Genomic DNA, 17532 nt, shown 5'->3' on the forward strand with positions numbered 1-17532 from the left:
AGCTCCTCCCCTCTCCCATTGGCCGAAGCGGAGACCCGCCTCTCCGCCCAATGGCCGCCGCCGCGGCTCGGCCGCCCGCGCTCTGACTGGTCAGCGGCCGGCGGAGTGGCGGGGCGCGGGCCAATGGGGAGAGGCGGCTCGATGAATGGCTGGCCCGGGTGGGGAAGGCAGGAGGCGGCGATCCCGGCGGAGGGGGCCGTTTGCCAGCTCCGAGGCAGAAAGTGCCACGACTCCACACGCGCGCACGCAGCCAGCGAGCAGCCGGAGCGGACGGCGGACGGAGCGGGTGGCGTCGGGGTCGCGGCGCCTGCAGTTGCTCGGGGGCGGCTTCTCGGCGGAGGCTCGGCCGGCTCCTCTCTCCCGGTTCCGCGGCGGCGGCGGCGGCTCCTGCCTTCTCGTTCTCCCTCCCGCGTCTCCGGCTGCAGGTAAGAAACTTGGCCGGGCCCTGCAGCGGCGGTGGCGGCGCGCGGGCCGGGCCGTCGGGGCGCCGGGGCCGGGCCGGGCGGGCCGCGCCGGGAGTGACACGTCTCCCTGGTGGCCCCTCCCCCGGCGGCGCCCCCGGCCGTCGCCGCGGCAGCGGACCCTGGGGGTCCGGGCGGGCCCTGGGGGCGTGTGCCGGGCCGAACCCGGTGCAGGGGCGTTGGCCGAGCGTGCCCGAGGTGTGGACCCCACGCCCTCGCCGTCTGCGGGACCTGCGGCGGCCCCGCGGCGCGACGTGGCCGCCCCCCCCCCACCTCTCTCTGTCCTTCCCAGCCGGGCCGTCGGGCCGGCCGGCGCGCTCCGAAGTTGGGCGAAGAAAGTTGGCGGCGGGGCGGGGCGGCGCACAGCTGGCGGAGGAAGGGGTTAAGCTTCGGGAAGCGGCTGGATGACGTTGCCGGGCTGGAGTCCGGGCTGGGGGGGTGGGGGCGGGCGGAAGGCGGCTGGGGCCGGCGGGGGAGGGGGCGGGATTGAATGGGGGCCCGAGCCGAGCGCGCCCGCCTCGGGCTGCGGCTGGGGGCGCGGCGGGGCCGGGCGGCGCCGACGGGGCGGGCCGGGCTCGGGGCCGCGGGGCCCGCCGTGCGGAGACCCGGACCGTCCGGGTCCGGACGCCCGGCGGCCGCGGTGGCAACTTCCCGGAGTGCGGGAGGCGGCTCCCTGCTCCCCCTGGCGGCGGGGCCGGGGGCGCTGTTTGCCCGGCCGGCCGCGCGGACCCGGTGCGAGGGCGCCCGGCGGGGGGACGATGAATGGGCCGGCGGTGCCAGGCCCGGCGGAAGTGGCACCTCCGGCCCGGCCGTCAAGCGCGCTGGCACCCCGCCTGGCTCCCGCCCCGGGTCCCGGGCTCCCGGCCTGGCGCCGGGCAGGGGAGGGCGGGCTGGGGTCCGCGCTTCCCGGGCAGCATCTGGGAAGCCTCGGGGAACCCTCCCCACATTGCAGATCACAAACGGTAGCTCGGGTGGTGTCATGGCTAAGGGGTGGGCTTCCGAAAGCCGGCACCGTGGGGAGTCGGCCAGGCTGTTTCACTCCGGGGTCCGCTTCCACGTCGGAACAGCCGGGCTGCCGGAGAGAGAACCGTGAAGACCCAGCACGTGTAGGGAGTAGTCCACAGGTGTTGACTGTTACTGTTTTTGCATGAGTTTCTAGGGTGTTCGGGCCGGGAGGGTGGTGGGGTCTGGGTTTGGCTCTGGCCCACCCGCTGCGGACGCAGCCTTGCCACGTCCTGTCGTCTGGATCCCACCCCTGCCACGCTGCAGACCCTTTGCTCAGGTTGCTTAACCTCTCTGAACCCGGGTTTCCTTATCTGTAGCCTGGAGATAGAACCACCCACTCACTGTAGGGTCGGGCAGCCTCCCAGGTAAGTGCTGGGAAACCCTGGGACCTTGTGCCAGCAGAAGGAAGTTTGGCAATAACTCCTGGAGGTCGGAGGTCAGCAGAGTCTAGGAAGCATCTAGAAAATGAAACTTTGCAGGCTCTTGGGAGCCTCGCGGGTCACTGTTTGCCTGGTGTGCTGGAACCTTCAGAGCGGGGGCGTTTGTGTGGCGTTTTCTGGACTTTGGGGAGGAGGTCTCTTCAGAGCTTTGGCTGTTCCCGCGGGGCTGGGAAGCACTCTGCCTCCCCCTACGCTTTCCTCTGTGCTTGGCTGTCCTGACTTCCCCCTGATCCAACCCCAGAGAAGGCTCTGTGATCCTGCAGCGGGCTGTGGTGACGTCTCTGTTCCTTTATGAACTCTCCAAAGGTCAGGCCCACTGTGGGCTGCCAACTTGTTTTCCTTCCAGAAAGAAGCTTCCGGTTCTGAGGGCCTGGAGATGCCACTTCCCTCTCTGATGAAGCGAAGGAGGAAAGCTGGAGGCAGGAGGCGGAGCAGGGCTTGCACATTCAGGGCTTCTGGACCCGTTGAGCTGCAGGGTGGCGGGGTGGGTGGCCAGATAGGGAGAGAGAGGTGTCTCGGGGACTGGAAACAGCCGCCAGGGAGTCGAGCCGCAGGCACTGTGCTGGATCAGAACTCTTCACTTTCACAGTTAGGAGTTGGCCTCTGAACATCTCTACAGAGATTAAGAAGTTAGTTTGGTACCTTGGTGCATGAATAGTTTTTGGTGATGGGAGAATTTTAAATAAATCCCAAGCCACTGAGTCACATTTGAGCAATTATGCTCTTTGCTGAAACGAGCCCTAAGTCAGTAGGCTGTAGTGATGATACAGCACCAAATTCCATGTAAGTGGCTGAATGCAAACCATTTGATTGGCATCCTGGTTTATTATGTAGCAGGGACGCCTTTTAAAAATGTCAGGACCCCAGACTTTTCTTACTTGTTCTTTTATTCCAAGGAGTTTTAACGAGGAGGTGAGTGACGTATAGGCAAGGAGTCAACCATTCTTTTCGAGAATCCAGATTTTTCTGTGCTAAAATCTTGTTTTGGGAGAAAAAATATGGTCAGTGAGAATGATGACGGTGGAGACACTGCTGTCCATCTGTACGTTCTGGCCCGGGGATGGTTAAGGCCTGGCCCGTAACACAATAATTGCGGATGAAATGAGGTAGACCAACACACCTGTTAAATTTTCTCCAGCTATCTCATTGGACAGCCGAAGCTCAGCCCAACTTGATTTTTAAGGTTTACTGTTTAGAGTCAGATTCACGGCTTTGGTGTACATCTCGGCCTCACAGCAGCCAGTTTCCATAGCGTAGATGTGGTTGTTCCCATCCTGTGGATGAGAACGTGGAGGCCCAGCAGGTCAGTTCCTGTTGCCCAGCTGCTGGGCGATGTGGGCACGGCCTTCTGAATGTTCACCGACACCTACAGGCCGTATAATTCCATACTCGTTGGGACAGTAAGTACCCCAGGAAGCACCTGGAATTGGAAGATGGAAACGAAGGCGGGGATTCAGTGTGGGATGTGGCAGTACCAAGACAGGGCTTTCATTTCATGTCTTTGTCAAGCTTCTCCTGTGTGCCAGGCCTTCAGACACCACAAACGAACCTCGTTCGTGTCCGAAGACACTCCATCTAGAACTGTGTTGTCCAGTACGGTAGCCACACGGAGGTATTTCAACTTAATTAAAGTTAAATAAAATTAAATTAGTGGCTGTTCATGCGCTTCCACCTAATAAGATGTCACCTTTAGAAAGCAGTTCTTCCTGACCCTTGGTGTGCATTATAAACTGCATGTTAAGGGAAAGAAGGCAGGGGAGCAGGGGCGTAGCACAGACAGTGGTCCTGCCCTGGAGAGCTTCTTACCTAACACCAAGGGCATCAAAGTGGTCAAATGTAACAGACACGGAAGATAGGTATTGGGCAGAAAACATATGGCTTGTAGGGAAAGTAAATATTTAATTCTAAGTGAGAGAGCCTGGGCAAGAGGGCCACTTAGCATTATGGAAAATTAACCTGGGGACTTCCTAGGAGGCTGTTTTCTTAGGCACACAAGTTCTGATGAGTCTCCTGAAACAGGCAGGCCGACTCCCACGACTGGAGGCCAGACACATGTAGCGTGTTTCCTTTAAGAGCTGTAAATGACATGCATCTCCCACATGCCTAGCAACGCAGGGCAACTTTAATTTATAAAGAAAGTTCTGTAATTTCTACGTTGGATTATTTTGGCAAGGCTGGAACAGCTGCCGGTCTCCTAACCTTACACGGTCCAGGGTGCAGGCATTTTCCTGTTTGGCGGACAGCAGTTGCTTCCTGGCTCTTTGCAGGGCTTTGTTATATTCCATAGAACTTTGAAAGGATCACTGGATAGTATTTGGGGAGAATTTCTGAATTCTTGGCTTTACTAGTGGCCTCATCTTAGTACATTGTGTAGAGTAACGTCAAACCAGTTAACAGAGCCCAGAGTGATAGACAGCTACTTTCTTGTTGGTCAGACAGGAGGCCCCTAAGGTTGTGGCGGAAGTGATCAGCTATTTATAGTGATAGTGAATACCATCTGCTGGCTCCAGAGTTGGAATAGAAGACCATCTTAGACCCAAAGCTCTAATTCTGTGCCCTGGCCCTGGTTGAGGTGTGAGTGAACCAGGTGTGTTTCAGGCTGTCTTGAGACTGGTTCCCAGCTGGAGCCCTGCATGGATGGAACTTGGCTGGCATGTGAGGTTTGTTCAGGCCCGGTTGCTAAACAACTGAGCCACCTTTTAAAATTGGAGAAGTTGTTGTTGTTAAAATCTAGATTTGGGGGTTCTCTTGGGGAAAGTGGGAATTTCTGGGCACACCAGTTCTGCTTTCTCAGGTGGCAGCCGTGGACTGTGGTTGTCTTCCCCAGGCAGGGGCTGTGCTCTCCTTCCAGCCTCGCTCACAGTACGTGCTTGGGTGCCGGTGGTCCCCGAGGGACACTGTCTACTCCAGCGTCTGGGAGCAAAGAGGAGCTGGAGGGCGTCCGCATGTGACCTGCGTAGTCACCGGCGTCCCCCACTGGCTGCAGCTTGGGGCAGCGGGGGGAGCAGTGGTCTGGGTTCTAGTCCCCAGAGTAAGTGGTGTGACCTTGGATGTGACTGTTCTCGTCCCTTGGCTTCAGTTTCCTCCTCATGTAACATGAAACCAGGCCAGTTGGCTCCATCTTTCAGGCCACACATCGTGCTTTATCCTTCACTGCATGCCTTCTCACACTTGTATCCTTTACGACGGCAAACATGTCAGCTCCGTCCACTCTCACCGCATCCCCTGGTGCCAGCCTGGTGCAGACCCCTCATCCCCCGGGTTATTTCACTAGGTCTGAAGTGGTCTGCCTGCTTTTGCCCTCACCCCCTGCCTTCTGGTCTGTTCCCAGAGCAGATCGTGCCACCCTGTGTTCAGGACCCTCCTTGGCCAGAGTCTGTCCAGTGGCCTCCAAGGCCCCACTTTTCCCTCAGGCTTCACTGCTGCCACCCCCACCCCCTGCTCTGTTTCCCGGGCAGGCCCTTCTGCCGCAGGGCCTTTGCACATGCTCTTGCTCTCCCTGGGGAGCTTTTTCCCAGACGGCCATGTGGCTTGCTCCCCCACCATCCTCAGGTCTGTGCATTGTGACCTCCCTGACCACCCTACTTAAAGTGACAGGCCCGGTGACCCCAGTCCCACTTCTCTGCATGGCTTTGTTTTCATTATCACCACCTGATGTGTCACATATGTGACTGACTTTGTCATTTCTGACACTGGATTGTAAGCTCTCCCAGTGCAGGGTTGTGGCTGCCCTGTTTCCCCGAGGTGTCCCTAGTGTCTGGACAGTGGCACACAGTAGGTGCCCATCCTTGCCGAGCTAACAGGTGATTTTCTAGTGCCTGTGTTCTGTGAGTACATTATCATTTAGCCTCAAGTAGCCTGGATTCCTAGAGCATCAAATATAAACACAAAAAACATATTCCAAAGCCAAGTGACTTTGGGATTCCCCCCAGCCAGGCTCCAGTTGGGAGGCTGACCGTTACACTCATGGCGGTGCTGCCACATGTGGCCCATCCTGCTCCGCCAGCAGAAGCCAATGCTCTGAAGTGACCCTTGGCAGAAGGCTTGGGCGTTCGCTCTCTCCCAGGTGCCCTGCACCTGCAGGCCGGTTAGATTGGTCTCAGCGCTGCCTGTTCTCCGCTGTCCGTCACCCACGCGGGGGCCTCACCAGACCGGGCCCTTCCCAGGTGCCTGCACTGGTTCCAGGAGGAGAATTCGCAGTGAGCATCCTTTATTTCCCAGCGGAGCTGATGAGCTAGATGGGTTTGCAGAGCAGCCAAGCGTATCAGTGACGACGCCCTCACCAGGAAACAAAACGTTATTTTTGGTTTGAACAGTGCACTGCCTCTGAAAAGAGGTGGGTTTTGTGTTTCGTGAGCAAGAGTGCTCCTTCGTGGTAGGAGGGGAAATTCTTTTCCGGTAGTTGGCATTCCATTCTCCCTTCTTTTAGTCAGACTTTGTTGGACTGAGAGGGCTGGATGAGGTGAACCTCCCGCCTCCCAGATGGCGTTTCCTCGAGGACCGGGCGTGGACGCTGGGCAGGTGTGGGATACTGGAGACAGGCGGGCTGGCTGATCGCAGCCCCTTCCAGGCCGAGCCCACATCCCTCGTTGTCTCCTCTCTGCCTGCCTTTGCTTTTAGGCAAAGAAATGGAAAAGTAGATCATAGATTCCTGGCCCCTCCTGACGGGAGGATCTGGCCTACGCATTTCACGCAGAACCGTGAGAGACCGGGTTCTGGCCCTCAGCCCAGGCAGTATGTTCTATTGGAACTTTTCATTCAGTGGTTAAAATGTACAACTCAGCTGTAGCAAAACGATTTCCTTTTTAATTAAGGCTCATCCTGCATAGGAATTAGATGCAACTTTATTTCTGTTGAACACGTTTTCATTTCTTGGTGAGTTCTAGATCATCGTAGTTGGGGAATTCCGTAGTAACTGCAGTGACTCGGGGAAGGGGTCAGTGCGCAAGAGTGAGTGGTGACGACACCGTCAACAGCGGCCTCGTTAGTGACATGTCGTTAGGGGCATGGACGGGGCTTTAGCCACGGCCGAGCTGGCCACTGCAGCCTGTGTTGTTGCCTCCAACCTCAGAGGGAAGCCCTGAGGTTTGTTCTGAACAGTCTGGTTTTGGAAGCCGCAGGGACAGTGAGGTCTGTGGGGCTTGGAGGTGGGAGGCGGTGCCCACTGTGACCTTGGTCCCCACTTCCCCTCTCTTGGGAGCTGCGTAGTGAGCGCATATGAGGGGCCTGGGGGTGGCAGGAGTGTATGTGCCGTGACAGACCCGCCTGGCATCAGAGATGCTCCTCCTTTGAGAGCTGTGTGGATTCATTTTCCTACCAAAGTTGGCATGTGTGTATATACATATTTTAACTCTTTACTAAAGTAGAACAAATATAGAAAAATGCACTGTCTCGTCTACAGCTCACGGAGCAGCGCCCCATGTGACCAGCCAAACAAGAAACATTGTCCCCCAGCAGCTCATTTCGTGCCCCTCGGGTTGCTGCCCGTGCCCGGGGGTAACCACACCCCTGACCTGTAGCTCACAGGTCCCTCGCGCCTGCGCGTGAACTCGGGGCAAGTGGACACACGGCCTGTGCTCATCGTGGCCTCCCATTCGACGTTATGTGTGAGCATGAGGTCCATCCGTGGTCTTGGGCTATTGTAGTTCATCCCCCTATTGTACATACTCTGCACATCACTGTGCAGGGGCACTTGGATAGTTTCCACTTTCGGGCTTCTGTTTTGATGTACTCTAAATTACACGATACTGTAAAATGCAGTCTTGCCCCTGACTTTGGCGACCCCGTGTCCACTTTTCCACGGGGTCTGTTCCCAGGGGTGGGGCTGCAGCAACAGGAGGCATATGCTCAGCTGTGGACAACAGTGCGGTCTCCCCAGAGCGCTGGTCCTCATTTGTACTCCCACCAGCAGCCTAGGATCTTGGAACATGACTTCAACAAGGAACCAGGGTGAAGTTGAGTTACCACTGCTACTGATAAGAAGCACCCCCTCGTGCTGCCCTCCCCATGTCCTGGAGATGGTTCATCAAAGAGGAGCCTTTGCATAGGGCTTGCGGAAAAGGGTCAGGTGTTACTGCCGGTGAGCAGATGCTGTCCAAGCAGAAAGGCAACCCCTCGCAGTACATGAGGGAGGGCTCACAGAGCTTTGATCTGCGGGGAGATTCTTCATCAGACCCCCCCACCTCACCCCGGTTCCAACAAGGTAGATGTAGTGACTGTTGGAGTGTTAAGTGGATTTCTTCAAAACAAAGGAGCCGGCCGTTGGGTACTAGAGGTCACTCCGCCTGAGCCTCTGCCCACCTGCCGGGACCCTGCGCAGAGCCCAGGGCCGGGAGGCAAGGGCACTGGGCAGGCTCCCCTCCTCCTGGGACAGATGTGCATCCAGGCTTGGATCTGGGAGTCACCCTATCCAACAGCCCTCCTGTCACATCGCAGGGATGACCTCTTTCCTTTTAAGAGCTTGCCTGGCTGGGGTTTGGTTTGGCCACGAGTGGCAGCAGTGCCAAATGTCAGTAGCTTGAAGAAGTAAGGGCGGGCTGTGTTCCGGTGACAGGGTGGACTGGTGGGCTGGACCAGTCTTCTCACTCGGGTGGGGCAAGTGCTACAGAACAGATGAAAACAACACCTGTGGAAAGCACTGAATGGCTTGGGAGATCCTGAGGAAGGTAGTGAGGAGACCAGAGTCTCAGTGCAAAGAATAACCCTGGATGGTGAGCACAGTCCTGAGGGCATTCGGTGAACTGGGCAAACTGTGAGTTCCGATGGCACCTCTGGGCGCAGGGGGCAGAGACCAAGGTGGGCAGGATGATGGAAGCTGTGCCCACCGAGGACTCCTGCACCTCCAGGGTGAAGGTGAGTCAGAAGTAAGCCCATCCCCTCCTGAGATGTTGTCCTTCGTGCAGATCCTGTGACCTCAGTGGTAGGACATTTTCCAGCCAATTCTGATTCTTTGTAGAGAGTGCCCCACGGCCAGTCCACAAGCGAGCAGGTCTTTGAAGGACTGCGCCTTTATCCTCGGCTCAAGGCAAGCGAGCATCCCTGGTTGAGAATAACCAAACACAGAACGCCAGGCGTTCGGTGAATGAGGACCAGCAGGAGCTCTGTGAAAACAGGGACAGTGAGTGGTTGACACAGTGTTTAAAAGCACTTCTTACTCTGCTTAAAGTAATAGACAAGGTGGAAAATACCTACAAAGAAAGGAAACTGTTAAGTGACCTAACACATTTGATAAAGGAATCAGGTGCAGTTTCTAGCCATGGGCAGCTCAACCACTATAGTTAAAAACCCAACAGATTGAAGTGTGTGATTGAACTGGAAGATAGAGCAGAATGTACAGGTTTCACTTTAGAACAAAATAGGACTTGTAAGTAACTTGTAAGACCAACTGAGAATCAGGGAGAAGAGGTGGTGTGCCAGAGCCCGTGTTGGACGAAATAATGACTGAGAATTGTACAGAATGGAGAAGACACCCATCCAAACAAGGGAAAAACACCCACATGTAGAAAGTGTAGTGATACAGCAACCAAAGGAAAAGATTCCAGAGTGAGGGTGAAATAAAGGTAACTTTTAAGGCAAAAACCAAGACCGTTAATTAGTGACATCTTGGCTAAAGGAAACTCTCCAGGATGTTCTTGGAAGGAAAATAGTGCCAAACGGAAAGAAGAATGAAGAAGGTGGGAACATTTGGGCAACTCTAAACAAATGTGAAATAATAATAATAATGTTGGGAGGGGCACTGGGAAAAGGATATGGTTAATAACACCTAAGTTAGGGGGGTGTTAGAATTAGCGGACGGAGTAAAGTTTTGTTTAATTTTGAACTTTGTGAACCTCACATATTATTGTGTTTTAAAGGTTGTCACTAAAGAATAGAAACTGTATTCTGCAATAGTAGAGGGGAAGAAATGGAGTGATTTAAAAACAATCCAAAAAGAGATAAGAAAGGAGACAAAAAGAACTCCAGGACTGGTGGGGAAATAACACAAAATAAGATTATAGAGTTAAACTCAACTATATCAGCATTTAAAATGTAAATTGGGGACTTCCCTGGTGGCGCAGTGGTTAAGAATCCATGCTCCCAATGCAGGGGGCCCGGGTTCAATCCCTGGTCAGGGAACTAGATCCCACATACATGCTGCAACTAAGAGTTCGCAGGCCGCAACTAAGGATCCCACCTGCCGCAACTAAGACCCGGTGCAACCAAATAAATTAAAAAAAGAAAAAAAATTTTTTTTAATTGTAAATTGACTAAATACTCCAGTTAAAACATAAAGATATCTTACTGGATTTTAAAAATCCAACTCTTGTTTACAAGAGACGGTGAAAATGAAAGAATATATAAAACAAAAATTGACAGAACTACAGGAAATGGTCAAATCTATAAGCATAGTAGAGAATTTTACAATATCCTCTCAGTAATTGACAGCTAAGCAGACAAAAAATCACTAAGGATTAGAACTTTGAACAAAATTAGGAATGTGATCTATGACTCTATATAAATAAAACAAAACACTGTAGCCAGCTAATACCTATTTGACTTCAGAATTTTCAAAGATTGGCTGTATCCAGGGCCTTAAAGTCAATCTCAACAAATGAAAGGATTGAAATTATGTAGAGCAGGTAGTCCGACCAGAGGTCAGTTAAACTAGAAATATGAATAAAAAGATAAATAGAGAATCTCCATGTATGTGTATATTAAAATAAAACACTTCTAGCATGTATTTGTAGGTCAAAAAAAGAAGGAAAATAGAAAATATTTTGAAATGAATGATGAAGATACTACACATCAAAACTTGTAGGATGTAGCTAAAATATTTATAGGGAAATTGATAACTTTAAATACACATATTAAGAAAGAAGATGAAAATTAATGAGCTAAGTAAGCATCTGTCTCCAGAAGTAACAAAGTCAAAATAAACCACTCAGAAGGAAGTGACAATGAGAAGGGATTAACGAAACAGAAAACAAGTAAATATACAGTGGAGAAGTTCATTCTTACAAAAGATGAATAATGTTGACAAATATCAAGCAAAATTGGTCAAGAAAAAGGCACAAATAACATCAAGAGTGTAAAATGGGACTTCACTACAGATGTGGTGACGTTAAAAAGATGAGTGGTTATCATGAACAACTTGTGCTAATAAATAAAAGCAAAGCAGTGTCATAGGTGTTTATTAACCACCAGAGGAGGGGGCTCTACCACACATTGTTTGTATAAGCCGCCTTTTTTCATCTCAACATGGTGATAATTTTGCAAGTTTTAACAACAGTGAATTTCTGGGAACATATAACTTAACAACACTAAGCTAAGAAGAGAACCAAGAACCTGATGAAGGGACACCTGCAGGAAAGTCTACAGCAAACATTGCACTGCATAGCAAGACGCCCAGAAGTTTTGCTTTGAGATCAGGAAGAACAGGCTGCCAGCTGACACGCCTTCTCTTGAGCACGGTGTTGGCCGTCCTGCCCTGTGCAGAAATTCAAGAGAAGTGAAGCGGAGGATAGAAAGATTGGGAAGAAAGTAGTAGAATTACTACTAGTAGAAAGTTAGTAGAATTAGGCAAGGTTGCTGTGGGTTGGGGGGGAAAACCCTACAGAAATCAATTACATGTCAGTATTACCAGCAACAAACAGAAAATGAAACTTAAGAGAGACCCCATCTGCAATAGTGTAAAAGCCGAAAAACCAAGAAGAAAATAACTCTTTCCCAAAGCGTGTGAGACCCCACAGTGTGTCTCTTCCTCCGCCAGGATGCCTGTGCTTTTCTGTTTCAAGGTGGTTCTCATAACCCTGTGACTGTGTAAATGAGTGGCCCCTGCCTGATTGGTATTTAGTGGAGCCTACACAGACGCTTGGAGCGTGGATGTGCCCAGGTTTGATTGGACACGGTGGGGAGACCACTGATCCTGCTTCCTGGGAGCTTCGTGTCCACTGCAGGAAGAACTCTGCACATCTGAACTGCTCGTGGGCGATTTGAGGACTCAGGACTCCTGACCCCTACCTCAGGGGCGTGTAGTGAGCCCTGTAGGCTCCTTGTAAGTGCTCAGAAGATTTAGGTCCATTCAAGTACCTACTTTTCCAAAGACTGTTATATTGGAGAAACACAAAAGCATGTCAATGCTTTGTTTTTTTTCCTTAGCAAAGAAATTGAATCTGAAATGGCCGGTGAAAAAGCCAAGGCTGAGAATAGAATACATTTCTATTTTTAGTGTTTTATCTTTCTTTAAAATGAATAGCATTGTTTCTTTGAAGTAGGAAGTCAGTTATTTCCATCCTCTTAAAACATGAAATAAATTATTTCCGAATACTGTATCTTTTAGTTACAAGATTTTCTCTTAGTTTTAGGTTAAAAAAAAAAAAAGAAAAGAAAAAGAAAGAAGAATTAGAGGTCACACTTAAAATTTTAGATGAGATGGCCTGAAAACTCTCTTCTCTATAAACATTTAGAAATGTTAGATGGAGCTAATAAGCGTTCTCTAAAAAGCATAGCTGAGTTTACAAGGTAGTAAAAGAGATTACCGAATGCCATAAGACAAGGGCGGGGACTGTCTGGGTCCAGAGGTGAGCTGCCCCTGCAGTGTGGGTGTCGCGTAGTCCTCCGAAGTCTGGGTCTTGGGTCATTGGTTTTTATGTCCAGGTGGGAGCTGGGTGTGGGGAGTGGGAACCCAACTCACACTCCAATGTAAAACCTGCACTGAAGGGACAGGCTAGTGGCCAGGGGAGATGGCATGGGAGCTTATCTGTTTTGTCCTGAGGCGGGGGAGGCAGAGTCTCCTGGGAATATTTAACAGGAGCTGCTGCATCTAAAAATGTGTCCCTACCTGCCGCCTTCTCTGAAGGCTTTGTTGAAGCAAAGATAAAATAGCTCTTTAGAGACAAGCCTGAAATTCAGCCCAGACAGGGTTGCAACTTAATAAATTCCTGCCAGAGTCACTGTCAGAGGTATAAAAGTAGGTAGTGGAAAACATTAATGGGAAAAAATAACACCAGGGAAAAAACAAGGCGAACTTGAAAAAAAATAGAATAACTCAAAGGACTGATTATAGAACTGGTTAGATTCAGCTGAAGAGACAATTGGCGAAGTGGAGCGTATGTCCGAGTGGTAGCACAGAGAGATTGAGATCTAGTTAGGACTTCTACCACAAAGAAACAGGAGCAAGGAAATCTCCAGAGAACTGAGTGGCCAAGGGCTTTCCAGAACTGGTGAAAAACATGAGAAAGCACAGTGAGCCTAAGATAATAAAAATAAATAACACGTCTAAAGGCATTGGTAAAGGCTTGGAACCCCAAAGATGGAGCTTAAAAGCGAGGAGGTATTTTTAAAAGGTATTACAAAGGAATGACAGCTCAACAACATGTTTTTCCATAGTAAGCACACACCCTGCCACGGCTGCCAACCAAAAAAGCCAGAAGACAGATAAGATAATGTCTTCAAAGTGGTGAGAGAAAATAACTGTCAGCACGGGACTGTGGACCCAGTTAATCCATTCATGCAGAGCGAGGGTGAAGGAAAGAAGTCCTTCCAGGGCTGTGAGGACTGCGGGTGTTTATCAAGAGGAGACTGTTGCTGAAGCAAGTAGTCGAGGACGTGCTTTGGGGAGACTCAAAAGAAGGCGTGAGGTGCACGAAGCAGTGGCCAGCAGCAGACTGGGAACCGTTTGGGTAATTTAACACGAGTGTCTGGAACTCCAAGCACCCGCAGGTCGCCCAAGTATGTGTGAGGGAGAAGTGAGTGGAGCACCAAGGCTCCTGGGAAGTGTCAGGTGTGTATGTTAGGAGAACGTAAGGGGAAAAGACATTTTAATTACAGTTTTTTTTAAATTTTTTATTTATTTATTTATTTATGGCTATGTTGGGCCTTCGTTTCTGTGCGAGGGCTCTCTCTAGTTGCGGCAAGTGGGGGCCACTCTTCATCGCGGTGCGTGGGCCTCTCACTGTTGTGGCCTCTCCTGTTGCAGAGCACAGGCTCCAGACGCGCAGGCTCAGTAGTTGTGGCTCACGGGCCTAGTTGCTCCGCGGCATGTGGGATCCTCCCAGACCAGGGCTCGAACCCGTGTCCCCTGCATTAGCAGGCAGATTCTCAACCACTGCGCCACCAGGGAAGCCCATTAATTACAGTTTTTTAAAAGAGCGCTTGCACACAGACACACACAAGAACAGAAGAGTAACTTTCAAACACAGAGGAAAAGATGTCCAGTGGAATGCAAATAAATAAATAAATAAAGGGGGAATAAGCAAAGAAAAAGTATTGTAAATAGGAGTAACAAAATAAGGGTATAAATGAGTCCAGATACGTAGGCAATCACAGTAGATGTTGGTGAACTAACCGTACCAGTTAAGAAAGCAAATTGCCATGCTGGTCTGACAATAAAATCCAGCTATATGCTGCTTTTAAGAGCTCCACTTAGAACATGTGAACCCAGAAAGGTTGCATGTGGAGAACAGAAAATGATTCTAGGCCAATATTAACCCCCCCAAAATTGGCATAACTTTTTTTTTTAACTGGAGTATAATTGCCTTACAATGTTGTGTTAGTTTCTGCTGTACAACAAAGTGAATCAGCTATATATATATACATATATCCCCCCCATCCCATCCACCTAGGTCATCACAGAGCACCGAGCTGAGCTCCCTGTGCTATGCAGCAGGTTCCCACTAGCTGTCTATTTTACACATAGTAGTGTATTCAGACATACAATCAGAATGAAGTGGGAAAAAAAAGGATCATTATTAGGGATAAAGAGGATCACTTTAGGGGCTTCCCTGGTGACGCAGTGGTTGAGAGTCCACCTGCCGATGCAGGGGACACGGGTTCGTGCCCCGGTCCGGGAAGATCCCACATGCCGCGGAGCAGCTAGGCCCGTGAGCCACGGCCGCTGAGCCTGCGCGTCCGGAGCCTGTGCTCCGCAACAGGAGAGGCCACAGCAGTGAGAGGCCCACGTACCACCAAAAAAAAAAAAAAAAAATCACTTTATAATAAAGGAAAAAATAGTAGGCACTTTATCAGAAAGATGTAACAATTCTGATCTTATATTCACCTAATAGATGCCCTCCAAATAAAGCACAAATCAACAGATTTCCAGGAGAAACTGATAAAGCCATGATCAGGGAGGTTCATGTCAAGAAGTTAGAACAGTATAAACCAATGGAAGTTGGAGGAAGGAATAATGAAAATTAATTATATAGATTGGATCACAAACCCAAAAGCTGGTTCTGGAATCATCATTGAAATTGAAATAACAATTAAATATCAGCTCTCTGCCAAAGGGAACCTTCATACACTGTTGGTGGGAATGTAAATTAGTGCAGCCACTGTGGAAAACAGAACAGTGTGGAGGTTCCTCAAAAAACTAAAAATAGAACTACAGTATGACCCAGCACTCCTACTCCTGAGTATATATCTGAAAAAAACAAAAACACTAATTCAGAAATATACATGCACCCCAGTGTTCATAGCAGCACTATTTATAATAGCCAAGACATGGAAACAACCTAAATGTCCATCAACAGATGAATGAATAAAAGATGTGATATATATATCGCATATGTATTTATATATATGTATATGATGGAATACTACTCAGCCATAAAAAAAGAATGAAATTTTGCCGTTTGCGACAACATGGGTGAACCTAGAAGGTATTGTGCGAAGTGAAATAAGTCAGACAGAGAAAGAAAAATACCGTATGATGTCACTTATATGTGGAATCTAAAAAATACAACAAACTAGTGAATATAACAAAAAAGAAGCAGATTCACAGTATAGAGAACAAACTAGTGGTTGCCAGTGGGGAGAGGGAAGCGAGGAGGGGCGAGAGAGGGGTAGGAGATTAAGAGGCACAAACTATTAGATATAAAATAAGCTACAAGGGTCTATTGTACAACATGGGGAGTATAGCCAATATTTTATAATAACTATAAATGGAGTAGGTTTATACTTTAAAAACCTTTCAAAATTGTGAATCACTGTATTGTATACCTGTAACTTATATAATATACAGCAACTATACTTCAGTTAAAGAAAAATCAGCTCTCTACCCACTCTCCCCCCTCCAAGAACAGATCTCGAAAAACCAGATTCTGACAGTTTTACAGGCAAGTTCTTGTGAACCTACAAAGGATGGAGGAAAAGAGATTGTAGCTCATCTTACGGGACTGAAGTGACCTTGCTACCAAGACTGCGTAAGAACAGTCTGAGAATGAGCTCTGACTTGCCCCGCTTGACAGCACAGCCACCCGAATCCCACATAAAAATGTGAACAGACCAAATCTAGTGAGGGATTAGAAAAGAAAAGACCCACCGTCAAGAAGTGTTTACACCATCAGAACCACCTGTGAGTTAACATTAGAATATATTCTTTTAATTCAATCCAATTCACATTAAATGTCAAGTGGTAAAGAGAAAGCATTTGCTAAAATACCCTATTAAAAAAGGAAAGATAACTAGGAACATAAGATAGCTTAACCTGATCAAAGGTTTCTACCAAAAGCCTACAGTCAACACAGCATCTAACAGTGAAGGATCAGAAGTGGAGACCTGGCCGTGAGACCAGCGAGCCTGGAGCCGGCTCTGTGAGACGAGAGAGAAGCGATGGTGTGGATTAGAAAGCAAGAAATTACTCTTTTCACAGGTGATTTTTCTTGAAGAGGATCCACAAACTCCTGGATTTGATGAGAGTTTAGCTTAATATTTGGGTAAACGACACACACGCAAAAATGAATAACTTTGCTGGTTGTCTGTAGCTAGAAAAAGAAAAAGATATCTTTTTCTAGTACATTTAAAAATAGCAATAACCTTAACAACAACAAAAAAGATGTGTAAGACTTCTATAGAGAAGATCATAAAAGCTCCCTGCAAGTATAAAAGAACATTGAAATAAGTGGAGTGCTACACGCTCCATTCACCGACAGCTCCCATAGTATACAGCATCGGCTCTCCCCATGTTCACCTGTAAATTCAGTGTGTTTCAAATAAAAGTTCCAGTAGAATTTTTGGAAGGGATGCATAGACCAAAATGTAGTATTGACGCAGGGCGTAAATAACATTTAGGTGGAACAAAGTGTGAGTCCGGTGAGGAGGGATCCACGTGTACTGCAAACCAGATGGGACAGAGGAGGCTGTAAAAGTCGGGGGGTGGCGGGGATGGACCAGTCCGGAAGGGGCGCTGGGTAACTTAAGCCGTGGGGGAAGCTGACCCTGTTTCCTTTCCTATGCCAGAGTAGATCCCAGGTGATTAGAAACCCAGCTATGAAAAGTGTTCTGAAGTTTGTAGAAGGAAATAAACAGTGAAAGGACTTCTCTCCCAGTGGTTGGAACCTGGGTGGCTGAGAGTCAGGGGTGTAAGGGAGGTTTTCACTCGGTATCAACCCCTTTGTTCCTTTTGCGTTTTGACTCCTAGGAATGCGTTGCCTTTCTCCAACACAACTGAGTAATTATTTAGATTTAAAGGATAGCAACAGATTTTTCCTTAAAAAAAGGAAAAGGAAACAGGTTCTCTTTGACTCTGGGGTGGTAGCAATGAAACAAGAAAACACTGTGAAACAAAACAGTGAAACAATTTTTCAAACAAAATTGGTTGAAAAAGAAACCGCAGGCTTGGATACAAATGGTTAATATCCAAATGTGTA

The 17532-nt window shown here is 49.3% G+C and overlaps 1 protein-coding gene across 2 annotated transcripts in view; it reads left to right on the plus strand.

Moving 5' to 3' along the window:
* The first annotated feature begins 290 nt into the window (after positions 1 to 290).
* RRBP1 (ribosome binding protein 1) overlaps positions 291 to 17532 on the plus strand; it is a 58799-nt gene continuing 41557 nt past the window's right edge. For both annotated transcript variants that reach the window (XM_060031332.2, XM_060031331.1), the window contains exon 1: positions 291 to 425. The gene's annotated coding sequence lies outside the window, so the exon portion shown is untranslated. The remainder of the gene's footprint in view (positions 426 to 17532) is intronic.

Source organism: Delphinus delphis, chromosome 15, assembly GCF_949987515.2.
Source record: "Delphinus delphis chromosome 15, mDelDel1.2, whole genome shotgun sequence".
In the NCBI taxonomy this organism is placed as follows: Eukaryota; Metazoa; Chordata; class Mammalia; order Artiodactyla; family Delphinidae; genus Delphinus; species Delphinus delphis.